Source organism: Ambystoma mexicanum (assembly GCF_040938575.1).
Source record: "Ambystoma mexicanum isolate Mex_15411 chromosome 12 unlocalized genomic scaffold, UKY_AmexF1_1 Mex_chr12_unloc.1, whole genome shotgun sequence".
In the NCBI taxonomy this organism is placed as follows: Eukaryota; Metazoa; Chordata; class Amphibia; order Caudata; family Ambystomatidae; genus Ambystoma; species Ambystoma mexicanum.
In genome coordinates, this window is record NW_027182322.1 from 12,685,507 (window position 1) to 12,707,334 (window position 21,828).

Sequence of the window (21,828 nt, forward strand, 5' to 3'; positions counted from 1 at the left end):
GAATCCCACCAGAGTCGCATTTTTTACTTTCTAATTCAAACAAGGAACATTATGCATGTGAGGAATGTTTATTTTTGGCCGATGCTTTAATCTTAGTATTTGACCCAAGTTGAACCTATGTATCTAATACAGCATGCAACTGAATCAAAAGCAGTCTGCCTTCCATTGCAACAGGAACATATTGCTCATAAGCAATACAACATCACTGCCAGAAACTTGGCACTTTTCTAATGTATCCTTCCTTCAGAAACATTGTCTTTATAATAGCTGTAAATGAGATAGACCAAAACACGACACCCTACACTCAGACATTTGTTTCTAGCGACATATAAAGTAAAATCTTCTTTCAAAGCTATTTATGGTATATTCTCTTTGTGTTTTTGTATTGTTAACCAATTGTATGGCTGCACTTTTTATCCAGTTCTTTTTTATTAAGGTATGGAATTGTTGTCCAAACGTATTCAGTTTGCAAGAAAATACAGTAATACCCTATTCTCCGAATTTATCCCTAAAGGAACAAAGGTGTAGTTCAAGGTTTCACCCAGAAGTGTGATTCTTCTACAGACATTTTATGTTTCAGAAAACAATTATTCTTTCTTGTATCCCAGAAGGCTTGATAATATGATGTGAAGTAAACACTGGATTGACAAAACCTCGATCATCCCCTGATGTACGCAAGTTGATTGTCATCTGGCTCTGTGGCGCAATGGATAGCGCGTTGGACTTCTAAGTGAATTGGCAAAGTCATTCAAAGGTTGTGGGTTCGAATCCCACCAGAGTCGCATTTTTTACTTTCTTTTTCAAACAAGGAACATTATGCATGTGAGGAATGTTTATTTTTGGCCGATGCTTTAATCTTAGTATTTGACCCAAGTTGAACCTATGTATCTAATACAGCATGCAACTGAATCAAAAGCAGTCTGCCTTCCATTGCAACAGGAACATATTGCTCATAAGCAATACAACATCACTGCCAGAAACTTTGCACTTTCCTAATGTATCCTTCCTTCAGAAACATTGTCTTTATAATAGCTGTAAATGAGATAGACCAAAAACACGACACCCTACACTCAGACATTTGTTTCTAGCGACATATAAAGTAAAATCTTCTTTCAAAGCTATTTATGGTATATTCTCTTTGTGTTTTTGTATTGTTAACCAATTGTATGGCTGCACTTTTTATACAGTTCTTTTTTATTAAGGTATGGAATTGTTGTCCCAACGTATTCAGTTTGCAAGAAAGTACAGTAATACCCTATTCTCCGAATTTATCCCTAAAGGAACAAAGGTGTAGTTCAAGGTTTCACCCAGAAGTGTGATTCTTCTACAGACATTTTATGTTTCAGAAAACAATTATTCTTTCTTGTATCCCAGAAGGCTTGATAATTTGATGTGAAGTAAACACTGGATTGACAAAACTTCGATCATCCCTTAATGTACGCAAGTTGATTTTCACCTGGCTCTGTGGCGCAATGGATAGCGCATTGGACTTCTAAGTGAATTGGCAAAGTCATTCAAAGGTTGTGGGTTCGAATCCCACCAGAGTCGTATTTTTTACTTCCTTATTCAAACAAGGAACATTATGCATGTGAGGAATGTTTATTTTTGGCCGATGCTTTAATCTTAGTATTTGACCCAAGTTGAACCAATGTATCTAATACAGCATGCAACTGAATCAAAAGCAGTCTGCCTTCCATTGCAACAGGAACATATTGCTCATAAGGAATACAACATCACTGCCAAAAACTTTGCACTTTCCTAATGTATCCTTCCTTCAGAAACATTGTCTTTATAATAGCTGTAAATGAGATGGACCAAAAACACGACACCCTACACTCAGACATTTGTTTCTAGCGACATATAAAGTAAAATATTCTTTCAAAACTATTTATGGTATATTCTTTTTGTGTTTTTGTATTGTTAACCAATTGTATGTCTGCACTTTTTATCCAGTTCTTTTTTATTAAGGTATGGAATTGTTGTCCAAACCAATTCACTTGGCAAGAAAATACTGTAATACCCTATTCTCTGAATTTCTCCCCAAGCGAACAAAGGTGCAGTTCAAGGTTTCGCCCTGAACTGTGATTCTTGCTACAGACATTTTATGTTTCAGAAAACAATCATTCTTTCATGTATCCCAGAAGGCTTGATAATATGATGTGAAGTAAACACTGGATTGACAAAACCTCGATCATCCCCTGATGTACGCAAGTTGATTGTCATCTGGCTCTGTGGCGCAATGGATAGCGCGTTGGACTTCTAAGTGAATTGGCAAAGTCATTCAAAGGTTGTGGGTTCGAATCCCACCAGAGTTGCATTTTTTACTTTCTTATTCAAACAAGGAACATTATGCATGTGAGGAATGTTTATTTTTGGCCGATGCTTTAATCTTAGTATTTGACCCAAGTTGAACCTATGTATCTAATACAGCATGCAACTGAATCAAAAGCAGTCTGCCTTCCATTGCAACAGGAACATATTGCTCATAAGCAATACAACATCACTGCCAGAAACTTTGCACTTTCCTAATGTATCCTTCCTTCAGAAACATTGTCTTTATAATAGCTGTAAATGAGATAGACCAAAAACACGACACCCTACACTCAGACATTTGTTTCTAGCGACATATAAAGTAAAATATTCTTTCAAAACTATTTATGGTATATTCTCTTTGTGTTTTTGTATTGTTAACCAATTGTATGGCTGCACTTTTTATACAGTTCTTTTTTATTAAGGTATGGAATTGTTGTCCAAACGTATTCAGTTTGCAAGAAAATACAGTAATACCCTATTCTCCGAATTTATCCCTAAAGGAACAAAGGTGTAGTTCAAGGTTTCACCCAGAAGTGTGATTCTTCTACAGACATTTTATGTTTCAGAAAACAATTATTCTTTCTTGTATCCCAGAAGGCTTGATAATATGATGTGAAGTAAACACTGGATTGACAAAACCTCGATCATCCCCTGATGTGCGCCAGTTGATTGTCATCTGGCTCTGTGGCGCAATGGATAGTGCGTTGGACTTCTAAGTGAATTGGCAAAGTCATTCAAAGGTTGTGGGTTCGAATCCCACCAGAGTCGCATTTTTTACTTTCTTATTCAAACAAGGAACATTATGCATGTGAGGAATGTTTATTTTTGGCCGATGCTTTAATCTTAGTATGTGACCCAAGTTGAACCTATGTATCTAATACAGCATGCAACTGAATCAAAAGCAGTCTGCCTTCCATTGCAACAGGAACATATTGCTCATAAGCAATACAACATCACTGCCAGAAACTTTGCACTTTCCTAATGTATCCTTCCTTCAGAAACATTGTCTTTATAATAGCTGTAAATGAGATAGACCAAAAACACGACACCCTACACTCAGACATTTGTTTCTAGCGACATATAAAGTAAAATCTTCTTTCAAAGCTATTTATGGTATATTCTCTTTGTGTTTTTGTATTGTTAACCAATTGTATGGCTGCACTTTTTATCCAGTTCTTTTTTATTAAGGTATGGAATTGTTGTCCAAACGTATTCAGTTTGCAAGAAAATACAGTAATACCCTATTCTCCGAATTTATCCCTAAAGGAACAAAGGTGTAGTTCAATGTTTCACCCAGAAGTGTGATTCTTCTACAGACATTTTATGTTTCAGAAAACAATTATTCTTTCTTGTATCCCAGAAGGCTTGATAATATGATGTGAAGTAAACACTGGATTGACAAAACTTCGATCATCCCCTAATGTACGCAACTTGATTTTCATCTGGCTCTGTGGTGCAATGGATAGCGCGTTGGACTTCTAAGTGAATTGGCAAAGTCATTCAAAGTTTGTGTGTTCGAATCCCACCAGAGTCGCATTTTTTACTTTCTTATTCAAACAAGGAACATTATGCATGTGAGGAATGTTTATTTTTGGCCGATGCTTTAATCTTAGTATTTGACCCAAGTTGAACCTATGTATCTAATACAGCATGCAACTGAATCAAAAGCAGTCTGCCTTCCATTGCAACAGGAACATATTGCTCATAAGCAATACAACATCACTACCAGAAACTTGGCACTTTTCTAATGTATCCTTCCTTCAGAAACATTGTCTTTATAATAGCTGTAAATGAGATAGACCAAAACACGACACCCTACGCTCAGACATTTGTTTCTAGCGACATATAAAGTAAAATCTTCTTTCAAAGCTATTTATGGTATATTCTCTTTGTGTTTTTGTATTGTTAACCAATTGTATGTCTGCACTTTTTATCCAGTTCTTTTTTATTAAGGTATGGAATTGTTGTCCAAACCAATTCACTTGGCAAGAAAATACTGTAATACCCTATTCTCCGAATTTATCCCTAAAGGAACAAAGGTGTAGTTCAAGGTTTCACCCAGAAGTGTGATTCTTCTACAGACATTTTATGTTTCCGAAAACAATTATTCTTTCTTGTATCCCAGAAGGCTTGATAATATGATGTGAAGTAAACACCGGATTGACAAAACTTCGATCATCCCTTAATGTACTCAAGTTGATGTGCATCTGGCTCTGTGGCGCAATGGATAGCGCGTTGGACTTCTAAGTGAATTGGCAAAGTCATTCAAAGGTTGCGGGTTCGAATCCCACCAGAGTCGCATTTTTTACTTTCTTATTCAAACAAGGAACATTATGCATGTGAGGAATGTTTATTTTTGGCCGATGCTTTAATCTTAGTATTTGACCCAAGTTGAACCTATGTATCTAATACAGCATGCAACTGAATCAAAAGCAGTCTGCCTTCCATTGCAACAGGAACATATTGCTCATAAGGAATACAACATCACTGCCAAAAACTTTGCACTTTCCTAATGTATCCTTCCTTCAGAAACATTGTCTTTATAATAGCTGTAAATGAGATAGACCAAAAACACGACACCCTACACTCAGACATTTGTTTCTAGCGACATATAAAGTAAAATCTTCTTTCAAAGCTATTTATGGTATATTCTCTTTGTGTTTTTGTATTGTTAACCAATTGTATGGCTGCACTTTTTATCCAGTTCTTTTTTATTAAGGTATGGAATTGTTGTCCAAACGTATTCAGTTGGCAAGAAAATACTGTTATACCCTATTCTCTGAATTTCTCCCCAAGCGAACAAAGGTGCAGTTCAAGGTTTCACACAGAAGTGTGATTCTTGCTACAGACATTTCATGTTTCAGAAAACAATCATTCTTTCATGTATCCCAGAAGGCTTGATAATATGATGTGAAGTAAACATTGGATTGACAAAACTTCGATCATCCCTTACTGTACGCAAGTGGATTTTTATCTGGCTCTGTGGAGCAATGGATAGCGCGTTGGACTTCTAAGTGAATTTGCAAAGTCATTCAAAGGTTGTGGGTTTGAATCCCACCAGAGTCGCATTTTTTACTTTCTTATTCAAACAAGGAACATTATGCATGTGAGGAATGTCTATTTTTGGCCGATGCTTTAATCTTAGTATTTGACCCAAGTTGAACCTATGTATCTAATACAGCATGCAACTGAATCAAAAGCAGTCTGCCTTCCATTGCAACAGGAACATATTGCTCATAAGCAATACAACATCACTGCCAGAAACTTTGCACTTTCCTAATGTATCCTTCCTTCAGAAACATTGTCTTTATAATAGCTGTAAATGAGATAGACCAAAAACACGACACCCTACACTCAGACATTTGTTTCTAGCGACATATAAAGTAAAATCTTCTTTCAAAGCTATTTATGGTATATTCTCTTTGTGTTTTTGTATTGTTAACCAATTGTATGGCTGCACTTTTTATCCAGTTCTTTTCTATTAGGTATGAAATTGTTGTCCAAACGTATTCAGTTTGCAAGAAAATACAGTAATACCCTATTCTCCGAATTTATCCCTAAAGGAACAAAGGTGTAGTTCAAGGTTTCACCCAGAAGTGTGATTCTTCTACAGACATTTTATGTTTCAGAAAACAATTATTCTTTCTTGTATCCCAGAAGGCTTGATAATATGATGTGAAGTAAACACTGGATTGACAAAACTTCGATCATCCCTTAATTTACGCAAGTTGATTTTTGTCTGGCTCTGTGGCGCAATGGATAGCGCGTTGGACTTCTAAGTGAATTGGCAAAATCATTCAAAGGTTGTGGGTTCGAATCCCACCAGAATCGCATTTTTTACTTTCTAATTCAAACAAGGAACATTATGCATGTGAGGAATGTTTATTTTTGGCCGATGCTTTAATCTTAGTATTTGACCCAAGTTGAACCTATGTATCTAATACAGCATGCAACTGAATCAAAAGCAGTCTGCCTTCCATTGCAACAGGAACATATTGCTCATAAGCAATACAACATCACTGCCAGAAACTTTGCACTTTCCTAATGTATCCTTCCTTCAGAAACATTGTCTTTATAATAGCTGTAAATGAGATAGACCAAAAACACGACACCCTACACTCAGACATTTGTTTCTAGCGACATATAAAGTAAAATCTTCTTTCAAAGCTATTTATGGTATATTCTCTTTGTGTTTTTGTATTGTTAACCAATTGTATGTCTGCACTTTTTATCCAGTTCTTTTTTATTAAGGTATGAAATTGTTGTCCAAACCAATTCACTTGGCAAGAAAATACTGTAATACCCTATTCTCTGAATTTCTCCCCAAGCGAACAAAGGTGCAGTTCAAGGTTTCACCCCGAACTGTGATTCTTGCTACAGACATTTAATGTTTCAGAAAACAATCATTCTTTCATGTATCCCAGAAGGCTTGATAATGTGATGTGAAGTAAACACTGGATTGACAAAACTTCGATCATCCCTTACTGTATGCAAGTGGATTTTCATCTGGCTCTGTGGCGCAATGGATAGCGCGTTGGACTTCTAAGTGAATTGGCAAAGTCATTCAAAGGTTGTGGGTTAGAATCCAACCAGAGTCACATTTTTTACTTTCTTATTCAAATAAGGAACATTATGCATGTGAGGAATGTTTATTTTTGGCCGATGCTTTAATCTTAGTATTTCACCCAAGTTGAACCTATGTATCTAATACAGCATGCAACTGAATCAAAAGCAGTCTGCCTTCCATGGCAACAGGAACATATTGCTCATAAGCAATACAACATCACTGCCAGAAACTTTGCACTTTCCTAATGTATCCTTCCTTCAGAAACATTGTCTTTATAATAGCTGTAAATGAGATAGACCAAAAACACGACACCCTACACTCAGACATTTGTTTCTAGCGACATATAAAGTAAAATCTTCTTTCAAAGCTATTTATGGTATATTCTCTTTGTGTTTTTGTATTGTTAACCAATTCTATGGCTGCACTTTTTATCCAGTTCTTTTCTATTAAGGTATGAAATTGTTGTCCAAACGTATTCAGTTTGCAAGAAAATACAGTAATACCCTATTCTCTGAATTTATCCCTAAAGGAACAAAGGTGTAGTTCAAGGTTTCACCCAGAAGTGTGATTCTTCTACAGACATTTTATGTTTGAGAAAACAATTATTCTTTCTTGTATCCCAGAAGGCTTGATAATATGATGTGAAGTAAACACTGGATTGACAAAACTTCGATCATCCCTTAATTTACGCAAGTTGATTTTTGTCTGGCTCTGTGGCGCAATGGATAGCGCGTTGGACTTCTAAGTGAATTGGCAAAGTCATTCAAAGGTTGTGGGTTCGAATCCCACCAGAATCGCATTTTTTACTTTCTAATTCAAACAAGGAACATTATGCATGTGAGGAATGTTTATTTTTGGCCGATGCTTTAATCTTAGTATTTGACCCAAGTTGAACCTATGTATCTAATACAGCATGCAACTGAATCAAAAGCAGTCTGCCTTCCATTGCAACAGGAACATATTGCTCATAAGCAATACAACATCACTGCCAGAAACTTTGCACTTTCCTAATGTATCCTTCCTTCAGAAACATTGTCTTTATAATAGCTGTAAATGAGATAGACCAAAAACACGACACCCTACACTCAGACATTTGTTTCTAGCGACATATAAAGTAAAATCTTCTTTCAAAGCTATTTATGGTATATTCTCTTTGTGTTTTTGTATTGTTAACCAATTGTATGTCTGCACTTTTTATCCAGTTCTTTTTTATTAAGGTATGAAATTGTTGTCCAAACCAATTCACTTGGCAAGAGAATACTGTAATACCCTATTCTCTGAATTTCTCCCCAAGCGAACAAAGGTGCAGTTCAAGGTTTCACCCCAAACTGTGATTCTTGCTACAGACATTTAATGTTTCAGAAAACAATCATTCTTTCATGTATCCCAGAAGGCTTGATAATGTGATGTGAAGTAAACACTGGATTGACAAAACTTCGATCATCCCTTACTGTATGCAAGTGGATTTTCATCTGGCTCTGTGGCGCAATGGATAGCGCGTTGGACTTCTAAGTGAATTGGCAAAGTCATTCAAAGGTTGTGGGTTAGAATCCAACCAGAGTCACATTTTTTACTTTCTTATTCAAATAAGGAACATTATGCATGTGAGGAATGTTTATTTTTGGCCGATGCTTTAATCTTAGTATTTCACCCAAGTTGAACCTATGTATCTAATACAGCATGCAACTGAATCAAAAGCAGTCTGCCTTCCATGGCAACAGGAACATATTGCTCATAAGCAATACAACATCACTGCCAGAAACTTTGCACTTTCCTAATGTATCCTTCCTTCAGAAACATTGTCTTTATAATAGCTGTAAATGAGATAGACCAAAAACACGACACCCTACACTCAGACATTTGTTTCTAGCGACATATAAAGTAAAATCTTCTTTCAAAGCTATTTATGGTATATTCTCTTTGTGTTTTTGTATTGTTAACCAATTGTATGTCTGCACTTTTTATCCAGTTCTTTTTTATTAAGGTATGGAATTGTTGTCCAAACGTATTCAGTTTGCAAGAAAATACTGTAATACCCTATTCTCCGAATTTATCCCTAAAGGAACAAAGGTGTAGTTCAATGTTTCACCCAGAAGTGTGATTCTTCTACAGACATTTTATGTTTCAGAAAACAATTATTCTTTCTTGTATCCCAGAAGGCTTGATAATATGATGTGAAGTAAACACTGGATTGACAAAACTTCGATCATCCCTTAATGTACGCAACTTGATTTTCATCTGGCTCTGTGGTGCAATGGATAGCGCGTTGGACTTCTAAGTGAATTGGCAAAGTCATTCAAAGTTTGTGGGTTCGAATCCCACCAGAGTCGCATTTTTTACTTTCTTATTCAAACAAGGAACATTATGCATGTGAGGAATGTTTATTTTTGGCCGATGCTTTAATCTTAGTATTTGACCCAAGTTGAACCTATGTATCTAATACAGCATGCAACTGAATCAAAAGCAGTCTGCCTTCCATTGCAACAGGAACATATTGCTCATAAGCAATACAACATCACTACCAGAAACTTGGCACTTTTCTAATGTATCCTTCCTTCAGAAACATTGTCTTTATAATAGCTGTAAATGAGATAGACCAAAACACGACACCCTACGCTCAGACATTTGTTTCTAGCGACATATAAAGTAAAATCTTCTTTCAAAGCTATTTATGGTATATTCTCTTTGTGTTTTTGTATTGTTAACCAATTGTATGTCTGCACTTTTTATCCAGTTCTTTTTTATTAAGGTATGGAAATGTTGTCCAAACCAATTCACTTGGCAAGAAAATACTGTAATACCCTATTCTCCGAATTTATCCCTAAAGGAACAAAGGTGTAGTTCAAGGTTTCACCCAGAAGTGTGATTCTTCTACAGACATTTTATGTTTCCGAAAACAATTATTCTTTCTTGTATCCCAGAAGGCTTGATAATATGATGTGAAGTAAACACCGGATTGACAAAACTTCGATCATCCCTTAATGTACTCAAGTTGATGTGCATCTGGCTCTGTGGCGCAATGGATAGCGCGTTGGACTTCTAAGTGAATTGGCAAAGTCATTCAAAGGTTGTGGGTTCGAATCCCACCAGAGTCGCATTTTTTACTTTCTTATTCAAACAAGGAACATTATGCATGTGAGGAATGTTTATTTTTGGCCGATGCTTTAATCTTAGTATTTGACCCAAGTTGAACCTATGTATCTAATACAGCATGCAACTGAATCAAAAGCAGTCTGCCTTCCATTGCAACAGGAACATATTGCTCATAAGCAATACAACATCACTGCCAGAAACTTTGCACTTTCCTAATGTATCCTTCCTTCAGAAACATTGTCTTTATAATAGCTGTAAATGAGATAGACCAAAAACACGACACCCTACACTCAGACATTTGTTTCTAGCGACATATAAAGTAAAATCTTCTTTCAAAGCTATTTATGGTATATTCTCTTTGTGTTTTTGTATTGTTAACCAATTGTATGGCTGCACTTTTTATCCAGTTCTTTTTTATTAAGGTATGGAATTGTTGTCCAAACGTATTCAGTTTGCAAGAAAATACAGTAATACCCTATTCTCCGAATTTATCCCTAAAGGAACAAAGGTGTAGTTCAAGGTTTCACCCAGAAGTGTGATTCTTCTACAGACATTTTATGTTTCAGAAAACAATTCTTTCTTGTATCCCAGAAGGCTTGATAATATGATGTGAAGTAAACACTGGATTGACAAAACTTCGATCATCCCTTAATGTACGCAAGTTGATTTTCATCTGGCTCTGTGGCGCAATGGATAGCGCGTTGGACTTCTAAGTGAATTGGCAAAGTCATTCAAAGGTTGTGGGTTCGAATCCCACCAGAGTCGTATTTTTTACTTTCTTATTCAAACAAGGAACATTATGCATGTGAGGAATGTTTATTTTTGGCCGATGCTTTAATCTTAGTATTTGACCCAAGTTGAACCAATGTATCTAATACAGCATGCAACTGAATCAAAAGCAGTCTGCCTTCCATTGCAACAGGAACATATTGCTCATAAGCAATACAACATCACTGCCAGAAACTTTGCACTTTCCTAATGTATCCTTCCTTCAGAAACATTGTCTTTATAATAGCTGTAAATGAGATAGACCAAAAACACGACACCCTACACTCAGACATTTGTTTCTAGCGACATATAAAGTAAAATCTTCTTTCAAAGCTATTTATGGTATATTCTCTTTGTGTTTTTGTATTGTTAACCAATTGTATGTCTGCACTTTTTATCCAGTTCTTTTTTATTAAGGTATGAAATTGTTGTCCAAACCAATTCACTTGGCAAGAAAATACTGTAATACCCTATTCTCTGAATTTCTCCCCAAGCGAACAAAGGTGCAGTTCAAGGTTTCACCCCGAACTGTGATTCTTGCTACAGACATTTAATGTTTCAGAAAACAATCATTCTTTCATGTATCCCAGAAGGCTTGATAATGTGATGTGAAGTAAACACTGGATTGACAAAACTTCGATCATCCCTTACTGTATGCAAGTGGATTTTCATCTGGCTCTGTGGCGCAATGGATAGCGCGTTGGACTTCTAAGTGAATTGGCAAAGTCATTCAAAGGTTGTGGGTTAGAATCCAACCAGAGTCACATTTTTTACTTTCTTATTCAAATAAGGAACATTATGCATGTGAGGAATGTTTATTTTTGGCCGATGCTTTAATCTTAGTATTTCACCCAAGTTGAACCTATGTATCTAATACAGCATGCAACTGAATCAAAAGCAGTCTGCCTTCCATGGCAACAGGAACATATTGCTCATAAGCAATACAACATCACTGCCAGAAACTTTGCACTTTCCTAATGTATCCTTCCTTCAGAAACATTGTCTTTATAATAGCTGTAAATGAGATAGACCAAAAACACGACACCCTACACTCAGACATTTGTTTCTAGCGACATATAAAGTAAAATCTTCTTTCAAAGCTATTTATGGTATATTCTCTTTGTGTTTTTGTATTGTTAACCAATTCTATGGCTGCACTTTTTATCCAGTTCTTTTCTATTAAGGTATGAAATTGTTGTCCAAACGTATTCAGTTTGCAAGAAAATACAGTAATACCCTATTCTCTGAATTTATCCCTAAAGGAACAAAGGTGTAGTTCAAGGTTTCACCCAGAAGTGTGATTCTTCTACAGACATTTTATGTTTGAGAAAACAATTATTCTTTCTTGTATCCCAGAAGGCTTGATAATATGATGTGAAGTAAACACTGGATTGACAAAACTTCGATCATCCCTTAATTTACGCAAGTTGATTTTTGTCTGGCTCTGTGGCGCAATGGATAGCGCGTTGGACTTCTAAGTGAATTGGCAAAGTCATTCAAAGGTTGTGGGTTCGAATCCCACCAGAATCGCATTTTTTACTTTCTAATTCAAACAAGGAACATTATGCATGTGAGGAATGTTTATTTTTGGCCGATGCTTTAATCTTAGTATTTGACCCAAGTTGAACCTATGTATCTAATACAGCATGCAACTGAATCAAAAGCAGTCTGCCTTCCATTGCAACAGGAACATATTGCTCATAAGCAATACAACATCACTGCCAGAAACTTTGCACTTTCCTAATGTATCCTTCCTTCAGAAACATTGTCTTTATAATAGCTGTAAATGAGATAGACCAAAAACACGACACCCTACACTCAGACATTTGTTTCTAGCGACATATAAAGTAAAATCTTCTTTCAAAGTTATTTATGGTATATTCTCTTTGTGTTTTTGTATTGTTAACCAATTGTATGTCTGCACTTTTTATCCAGTTCTTTTTTATTAAGGTATGAAATTGTTGTCCAAACCAATTCACTTGGCAAGAAAATACTGTAATACCCTATTCTCTGAATTTCTCCCCAAGCGAACAAAGGTGCAGTTCAAGGTTTCACCCCGAACTGTGATTCTTGCTACAGACATTTAATGTTTCAGAAAACAATCATCCTTTCATGTATCCCAGAAGGCTTGATAATGTGATGTGAAGTAAACACTGGATTGACAAAACTTCGATCATCCCTTACTGTATGCAAGTGGATTTTCATCTGGCTCTGTGGCGCAATGGATAGCGCGTTGGACTTCTAAGTGAATTGGCAAAGTCATTCAAAGGTTGTGGGTTAGAATCCAACCAGAGTCACATTTTTTACTTTCTTATTCAAATAAGGAACATTATGCATGTGAGGAATGTTTATTTTTGGCCGATGCTTTAATCTTAGTATTTCACCCAAGTTGAACCTATGTATCTAATACAGCATGCAACTGAATCAAAAGCAGTCTGCCTTCCATGGCAACAGGAACATATTGCTCATAAGCAATACAACATCACTGCCAGAAACTTTGCACTTTCCTAATGTATCCTTCCTTCAGAAACATTGTCTTTATAATAGCTGTAAATGAGATAGACCAAAAACATGACACCCTACACTCAGACATTTGTTTCTAGCGACATATAAAGTAAAATCTTCTTTCAAAGCTATTTATGGTATATTCTCTTTGTGTTTTTGTATTGTTAACCAATTGCATGTCTGCACTTTTTATCCAGTTCTTTTTTATTAAGGTATGGAAATGTTGTCCAAACGTATTCAGTTTGCAAGAAAATACAGTAATACCCTATTCTCCGAATTTATCCCTAAAGGAACAAAGGTGTAGTTCAAGGTTTCAGCCAGAAGTGTGATTCTTCTACAGACATTTTATGTTTCAGAAAACAATTATTCTTTCTTGTATCCCAGAATGCTTGATAATATGATGTGAAGTAAACACTGGATTGACAAAACTTCGATCATCCCTTAATGTACGCAAGTTAATTTTCATCTGGATCTGTGGCGGAATGGATAGCGCGTTGGACTTCTAAGTGAATTGGCAAAGTCATTCAAAGGTTGTGGGTTTGAATACCACCAGAGTTGCATTTTTTACTTTCTTATTCAAACAAGGAACATTGTGCATGTGAGGAATGTTTATTTTTGGCCGATGCTTTAATCTTAGTATTTGACCCAAGTTGAACCTATGTATCTAATACAGCATGCAACTGAATCAAAAGCAGTCTGCCTTCCATTGCAACAGGAACATATTGCTCATAAGCAATACAACATCACTACCAGAAACTTGGCACTTTTCTAATGTATCCTTCCTTCAGAAACATTGTCTTTATAATAGCTGTAAATGAGATAGACCAAAACACGACACCCTACGCTCAGACATTTGTTTCTAGCGACATATAAAGTAAAATCTTCTTTCAAAGCTATTTATGGTATATTCTCTTTGTGTTTTTGTATTGTTAACCAATTGTATGTCTGCACTTTTTATCCAGTTCTTTTTTATTAAGGTATGGAATTGTTGTCCAAACGTATTCAGTTTGCAAGAAAATACTGTAATACCCTATTCTACGAATTTATCCCTAAAGGAACAAAGGTGTAGTTCAATGTTTCACCCAGAAGTGTGATTCTTCTACAGACATTTTATGTTTCAGAAAACAATTATTCTTTCTTGTATCCCAGAAGGCTTGATAATATGATGTGAAGTAAACACTGGATTGACAAAACTTCGATCATCCCTTAATGTACGCAACTTGATTTTCATCTGGCTCTGTGGTGCAATGGATAGCGCGTTGGACTTCTAAGTGAATTGGCAAAGTCATTCAAAGTTTGTGGGTTCGAATCCCACCAGAGTCGCATTTTTTACTTTCTTATTCAAACAAGGAACATTATGCATGTGAGGAATGTTTATTTTTGGCCGATGCTTTAATCTTAGTATTTGACCCAAGTTGAACCTATGTATCTAATACAGCATGCAACTGAATCAAAAGCAGTCTGCCTTCCATTGCAACAGGAACATATTGCTCATAAGCAATACAACATCACTACCAGAAACTTGGCACTTTTCTAATGTATCCTTCCTTCAGAAACATTGTCTTTATAATAGCTGTAAATGAGATAGACCAAAACACGACACCCTACGCTCAGACATTTGTTTCTAGCGACATATAAAGTAAAATCTTCTTTCAAAGCTATTTATGGTATATTCTCTTTGTGTTTTTGTATTGTTAACCAATTGTATGTCTGCACTTTTTATCCAGTTCTTTTTTATTAAGGTATGGAAATGTTGTCCAAACCAATTCACTTGGCAAGAAAATACAGTAATACCCTATTCTCCGAATTTATCCCTAAAGGAACAAAGGTGTAGTTCAAGGTTGCACCCAGAAGTGTGATTCTTCTACAGACATTTTATTTTTCAGAAAACAATTATTCTTTCTTGTATCCCAGAAGGCTTGATAATATGATGTGAAGTAAACACTGGATTGACAAAACTTCGATCACCCCTTAATGTACGCAAGTTGATTTTCATCTGGCTCTGTGGCGCAATGGATAGCGCGTTGGACTTCTAAGTGAATTGGCAAAGTCATTCAAAGGTTGTGGGCTCGAATCCCACCAGAGTCGCATTTTTTACTTTCTAATTCAAACAAGGAACATTATGCATGTGATGAATGTTTATTTTTGGCCGATGCTTTAATCTTAGTATTTGACCCAAGTTGAACCTATGTATCTAATACAGCATGCAACTGAATCAAAAGCAGTCTGCCTTCCATTGCAACAGGAACATATTGCTCATAAGCAATACAACATCACTGCCAGAAACTTGGCACTTTTCTAATGTATCCTTCCTTCAGAAACATTGTCTTTATAATAGCTGTAAATGAGATAGACCAAAACACGACACCCTACACTCAGACATTTGTTTCTAGCGACATATAAAGTAAAATCTTCTTTCAAAGCTATTTATGGTATATTCTCTTTGTGTTTTTGTATTGTTAACCAATTGTATGGCTGCACTTTTTATCCAGTTCTTTTTTATTAAGGTATGGAATTGTTGTCCAAACGTATTCAGTTTGCAAGAAAATACAGTAATACCCTATTCTCCGAATTTATCCCTAAAGGAACAAAGGTGTAGTTCAAGGTTTCACCCAGAAGTGTGATTCTTCTACAGACATTTTATGTTTCAGAAAACAATTATTCTTTCTTGTATCCCAGAAGGCTTGATAATATGATGTGAAGTAAACACTGGATTGACAAAACCTCGATCATCCCCTGATGTACGCAAGTTGATTGTCATCTGGCTCTGTGGCGCAATGGATAGCGCGTTGGACTTCTAAGTGAATTGGCGAAGTCATTCAAAGGTTGTGGGTTCGAATCCCACCAGAGTTGCATTTTTTACTTTCTTTTTCAAACAAGGAACATTATGCATGTGAGGAATGTTTATTTTTGGCCGATGCTTTAATCTTAGTATTTGACCCAAGTTGAACCAATGTATCTAATACAGCATGCAACTGAATCAAAAGCAGTCTGCCTTCCATTGCAACAGGAACATATTGCTCATAAGGAATACAACATCACTGCCAAAAACTTTGCACTTTCCTAATGTATCCTTCCTTCAGAAACATTGTCTTTATAATAGCTGTAAATGAGATAGACCAAAAACACGAGACCCTACACTCAGACATTTGTTTCTAGCGACATATAAAGTAAAATCTTCTTTCAAAGCTATTTATGGTATATTCTCTTTGTGTTTTTGTATTGTTAACCAATTGTATGGCTGCACTTTTTATCCAGTTCTTTTTTATTAAGGTATGGAATTGTTGTCCAAACGTATTCAGTTTGCAAGAAAATACAGTAATACCCTATTCTCCGAATTTATCCCTAAAGGAACAAAGGTGTAGTTCAAGGTTGCACCCAGAAGTGTGATTCTTCTACAGACATTTTATTTTTCAGAAAACAATTATTCTTTCTTGTATCCCAGAAGGCTTGATAATATGATGTGAAGTAAACACTGGATTGACAAAACTTCGATCACCCCTTAATGTACGCAAGTTGATTTTCATCTGGCTCTGTGGCGCAATGGATAGCGCGTTGGACTTCTAAGTGAATTGGCAAAGTCATTCAAAGGTTATGGACTCGAATCCCACCAGAGTCGCATTTTTTACTTTCTAATTCAAACAAGGAACATTATGCATGTGAGGAATGTTTATTTTTGGCCGATGCTTTAATCTTAGTATTTGACCCAAGTTGAACCTATGTATCTAATACAGCATGCAACTGAATCAAAAGCAGTCTGCCTTCCATTGCAACAGGAACATATTGCTCATAAGCAATACAACATCACTGCCAGAAACTTGGCACTTTTCTAATGTATCCTTCCTTCAGAAACATTGTCTTTATAATAGCTGTAAATGAGATAGACCAAAACACGACACCCTACGCTCAGACATTTGTTTCTAGCGACATATAAAGTAAAATCTTCTTTCAAAGCTATTTATGGTATATTCTCTTTGTGTTTTTGTATTGTTAACCAATTGCATGTCTGCACTTTTTATCCAGTTCTTTTTTATTAAGGTATGGAATTGTTGTCCAAACCAATTCACTTGGCAAGAAAATACTGTAATACCCTATTCTCCGAATTTATCCCTAAAGGAACAAAGGTGTAGTTCAAGGTTTCACCCAGAAGTGTGATTCTTCTACAGACATTTTATGTTTCGGAAAACAATTATTCTTTCTTGTATCCCAGAAGGCTTGATAATATGATGTGAAGTAAACACTGGATTGACAAAACGTCGATCATCCCTTACTGTACGCAAGTGGATTTTTATCTCCCTCTGTGGCGCAATGGATAGCGCGTTGGACTTCTAAGTGAATTTGCAAAGTCATTCAAAGGTTGTGGTTTTGAATCCCACCAGAGTCGCATTTTTTACTTTCTTATTCAAACAAGGAACATTATGCATGTGAGGAATGTCTATTTTTGGCCGATGCTTTAATCTTAGTATTTTTCCCAAGTTGAACCTATGTATCTAATACAGCATGCAACTGAATCAAAAGCAGTCTGCCTTCCATTGCAACAGGAACATATTGCTCATAAGCAATACAGCATCACTGCCAGAAACTTTGCACTTTCCTAATGTATCCTTCCTTCAGAAACATTGTCTTTATAATAGCTGTAAATGAGATAGACCAAAAACACGACACCCTACACTCAGACATTTGTTTCTAGCGACATATAAAGTAAAATCTTCTTTCAAAGCTATTTATGGTATATTCTCTTTGTGTTTTTGTATTGTTAACCAATTGTATGGCTGCACTTTTTATCCAGTTCTTTTTTATTAAGGTATGGAATTGCTGTCCAAACGTATTCAGTTTGCAAGAAAATACAGTAATACCCTATTCTCCGAATTTATCCCTAAAGGAACAAAGGTGTAGTTCAAGGTTGCACCCAGAAGTGTGATTCTTCTACAGACATTTTATTTTTCAGAAAACAATTATTCTTTCTTGTATCCCAGAAGGCTTGATAATATGATGTGAAGTAAACACTGGATTGACAAAACTTCGATCACCCCTTAATGTACGCAAGTTGATTTTCATCTGGCTCTGTGGCGCAATGGATAGCGCGTTGGACTTCTAAGTGAATTGGCAAAGTCATTCAAAGGTTGTGGGCTCGAATCCCACCAGAGTTGCATTTTTTACTTTCTAATTCAAACAAGGAACATTATGCATGTGAGGAATGTTTATTTTTGGCCGATGCTTTAATCTTAGTATTTGACCCAAGTTGAACCTATGTATCTAATACAGCATGCAACTGAATCAAAAGCAGTCTGCCTTCCATTGCAACAGGAACATATTGCTCATAAGCAATACAACATCACTGCCAGAAACTTGGCACTTTTCTAATGTATCCTTCCTTCAGAAACATTGTCTTTATAATAGCTGTAAATGAGATAGACCAAAACACGACACCCTACACTCAGACATTTGTTTCTAGCGACATATAAAGTAAAATCTTCTTTCAAAGCTATTTATGGTATATTCTCTTTGTGTTTTTGTATTGTTAACCAATTGTATGGCTGCACTTTTTATCCAGTTCTTTTTTATTAAGGTATGGAATTGTTGTCCAAACGTATTCAGTTTGCAAGAAAATACAGTAATACCCTATTCTCCGAATTTATCCCTAAAGGAACAAAGGTGTAATTCAAGGTTTCACCCAGAAGTGTGATTCTTCTACAGACATTTTATGTTTCAGAAAACAATTATTCTTTCTTGTATCCCAGAAGGCTTGATAATATGATGTGAAGTAAACACTGGATTGACAAAACTTCGATCATCCCTTAATGTACGCAAGTTGATTTTCATCTGGCTCTGTGGCGCAATGGATAGCGCGTTGGACTTCTAAGTGAATTGGCAAAGTCATTCAAAGGTTGTGGGTTCGAATCCCACCAGAGTCGTATTTTTTACTTTCTTATTCAAACAAGGAACATTATGCATGTGAGGAATGTTTATTTTTGGCCGATGCTTTAATCTTAGTATTTGACCCAAGTTGAACCAATGTATCTAATACAGCATGCAACTGAATCAAAAGCAGTCTGCCTTCCATTGCAACAGGAACATATTGCTCATAAGGAATACAACATCACTGCCAAAAACTTTGCACTTTCCTAATGTATCCTTCCTTCAGAAACATTGTCTTTATAATAGCTGTAAATGAGATAGACCAAAAACACGACACCCTACACTCAGACATTTGTTTCTAGCGACATATAAAGTAAAATCTTCTTTCAAAGCTATTTATGGTATATTCTCTTTGTGTTTTTGTATTGTTAACCAATTGTATGGCTGCACTTTTTATCCAGTTCTTTTTTATTAAGGTATGGAATTGTTGTCCAAACGTATTCAGTTTGCAAGAAAATACAGTAATACCCTATTCTCCGAATTTATCCCTAAAGGAACAAAGGTGTAGTTCAAGGTTGCACCCAGAAGTGTGATTCTTCTACAGACATTTTATTTTTCAGAAAACAATTATTCTTTCTTGTATCCCAGAAGGCTTGATAATATGATGTGAAGTAAACACTGGATTGACAAAACTTCGATCACCCCTTAATGTACGCAAGTTGATTTTCATCTGGCTCTGTGGCGCAATGGATAGCGCGTTGGACTTCTAAGTGAATTGGCAAAGTCATTCAAAGGTTGTGGGCTCGAATCCCACCAGAGTCGCATTTTTTACTTTCTAATTCAAACAAGGAACATTATGCATGTGAGGAATGTTTATTTTTGGCCGATGCTTTAATCTTAGTATTTGACCCAAGTTGAACCTATGTATCTAATACAGCATGCAACTGAATCAAAAGCAGTCTGCCTTCCATTGCAACAGGAACATATTGCTCATAAGCAATACAACATCACTGCCAGAAACTTGGCACTTTTCTAATGTATCCTTCCTTCAGAAACATTGTCTTTATAATAGCAGTAAATGAGATAGACCAAAACACGACACCCTACACTCAGACATTTGTTTCTAGCGACATATAAAGTAAAATCTTCTTTCAAAGCTATTTATGGTATATTCTCTTTGTGTTTTTGTATTGTTAACCAATTGTATGGCTGCACTTTTTATCCAGTTCTTTTTTATTAAGGTATGGAATTGTTGTCCAAACGTATTCAGTTTGCAAGAAAATACAGTAATACCCTATTCTCCGAATTTATCCCTAAAGGAACAACGGTGTAGTTCAAGGTTTCACCCAGAAGTGTGATTCTTCTACAGACATTTTATGTTTCAGAAAACAATTATTCTTTCTTGTATCCCAGAAGGCTTGATAATATGATGTGAAGTAAACACTGGATTGACAAAACTTCGATCATCCCTTAATGTACGCAAGTTGATTTTCATCTGGCTCTGTGGCGCAATGGATAGCGCGTTGGACTTCTAAGTGAATTGGCAAAGTCATTCAAAGGTTGTGGGTTCGAATCCCACCAGAGTCGTATTTTTTACTTTCTTATTCAAACAAGGAACATTATGCATGTGAGGAATGTTTATTTTTGGCCGATGCTTTAATCTTAGTATTTGACCCAAGTTGAACCAATGTATCTAATACAGCATGCAACTGAATCAAAAGCAGTCTGCCTTCCATTGCAACAGGAACATATTGCTCATAAGGAATACAACATCACTGCCAAAAACTTTGCACTTTCCTAATGTATCCTTCCTTCAGAAACATTGTCTTTATAATAGCTGTAAATGAGATAGACCAAAAACACGACACCCTACACTCAGACATTTATTTCTAGCGACATATAAAGTAAAATCTTCTTTCAAAGCTATTTATGGTATATTCTCTTTGTGTTTTTGTATTGTTAACCAATTGTATGGCTGCACTTTTTATCCAGTTCTTTTTTATTAAGGTATGGAATTGTTGTCCAAACGTATTCAGTTTGCAAGAAAATACAGTAATACCCTATTCTCCGAATTTATCCCTAAAGGAACAAAGGTGTAGTTCAAGGTTGCACCCAGAAGTGTGATTCTTCTACAGACATTTTATTTTTCAGAAAACAATTATTCTTTCTTGTATCCCAGAAGGCTTGATAATATGATGTGAAGTAAACACTGGATTGACAAAACTTCGATCACCCCTTAATGTACGCAAGTTGATTTTCATCTGGCTCTGTGGCGCAATGGATAGCGCGTTGGACTTCTAAGTGAATTGGCAAAGTCATTCAAAGGTTGTGGGCTCGAATCCCACCAGAGTCGCATTTTTTACTTTCTAATTCAAACAAGGAACATTATGCATGTGAGGAATGTTTATTTTTGGCCGATGCTTTAATCTTAGTATTTGACCCAAGTTGAACCTATGTATCTAATACAGCATGCAACTGAATCAAAAGCAGTCTGCCTTCCATTGCAACAGGAACATATTGCTCATAAGCAATACAACATCACTGCCAGAAACTTGGCACTTTTCTAATGTATCCTTCCTTCAGAAACATTGTCTTTATAATAGCTGTAAATGAGATAGACCAAAACACGACACCCTACACTCAGACATTTGTTTCTAGCGACATATAAAGTAAAATCTTCTTTCAAAGCTATTTATGGTATATTCTCTTTGTGTTTTTGTATT

The 21,828-nt window shown here is 36.0% G+C and overlaps 9 non-coding genes across 9 annotated transcripts; all 9 read left to right on the forward strand.

Annotated features, from left to right (window-relative positions):
• The first annotated feature begins 692 nt into the window (after nucleotides 1–692).
• Nucleotides 693–782, forward strand: TRNAR-UCU (transfer RNA arginine (anticodon UCU)). Its single transcript is given in 2 exon segments — nucleotides 693–729; nucleotides 747–782. It is a non-coding gene; the product is annotated as a tRNA-Arg (tRNA).
• A 676-nt stretch (nucleotides 783–1,458) lies between these two features.
• Nucleotides 1,459–1,548, forward strand: TRNAR-UCU (transfer RNA arginine (anticodon UCU)). The gene is given in 2 exon segments: nucleotides 1,459–1,495; nucleotides 1,513–1,548. It is a non-coding gene; the product is annotated as a tRNA-Arg (tRNA).
• A 677-nt stretch (nucleotides 1,549–2,225) lies between these two features.
• Nucleotides 2,226–2,315, forward strand: TRNAR-UCU (transfer RNA arginine (anticodon UCU)). The gene is given in 2 exon segments: nucleotides 2,226–2,262; nucleotides 2,280–2,315. It is a non-coding gene; the product is annotated as a tRNA-Arg (tRNA).
• Nucleotides 2,316–2,991: 676 nt separating this feature from the next.
• Nucleotides 2,992–3,081, forward strand: TRNAR-UCU (transfer RNA arginine (anticodon UCU)). The gene is given in 2 exon segments: nucleotides 2,992–3,028; nucleotides 3,046–3,081. It is a non-coding gene; the product is annotated as a tRNA-Arg (tRNA).
• A 6,804-nt stretch (nucleotides 3,082–9,885) lies between these two features.
• Nucleotides 9,886–9,975, forward strand: TRNAR-UCU (transfer RNA arginine (anticodon UCU)). The gene is given in 2 exon segments: nucleotides 9,886–9,922; nucleotides 9,940–9,975. It is a non-coding gene; the product is annotated as a tRNA-Arg (tRNA).
• A 673-nt stretch (nucleotides 9,976–10,648) lies between these two features.
• Nucleotides 10,649–10,738, forward strand: TRNAR-UCU (transfer RNA arginine (anticodon UCU)). The gene is given in 2 exon segments: nucleotides 10,649–10,685; nucleotides 10,703–10,738. It is a non-coding gene; the product is annotated as a tRNA-Arg (tRNA).
• Nucleotides 10,739–16,009: 5,271 nt separating this feature from the next.
• On the forward strand, nucleotides 16,010–16,099 carry TRNAR-UCU (transfer RNA arginine (anticodon UCU)). Its single transcript is given in 2 exon segments — nucleotides 16,010–16,046; nucleotides 16,064–16,099. It is a non-coding gene; the product is annotated as a tRNA-Arg (tRNA).
• Nucleotides 16,100–19,071: 2,972 nt separating this feature from the next.
• TRNAR-UCU (transfer RNA arginine (anticodon UCU)) lies at nucleotides 19,072–19,161 on the forward strand. Its single transcript is given in 2 exon segments — nucleotides 19,072–19,108; nucleotides 19,126–19,161. It is a non-coding gene; the product is annotated as a tRNA-Arg (tRNA).
• Nucleotides 19,162–20,602: 1,441 nt separating this feature from the next.
• Nucleotides 20,603–20,692, forward strand: TRNAR-UCU (transfer RNA arginine (anticodon UCU)). The gene is given in 2 exon segments: nucleotides 20,603–20,639; nucleotides 20,657–20,692. It is a non-coding gene; the product is annotated as a tRNA-Arg (tRNA).
• The last annotated feature ends 1,136 nt before the right edge of the window (nucleotides 20,693–21,828 follow it).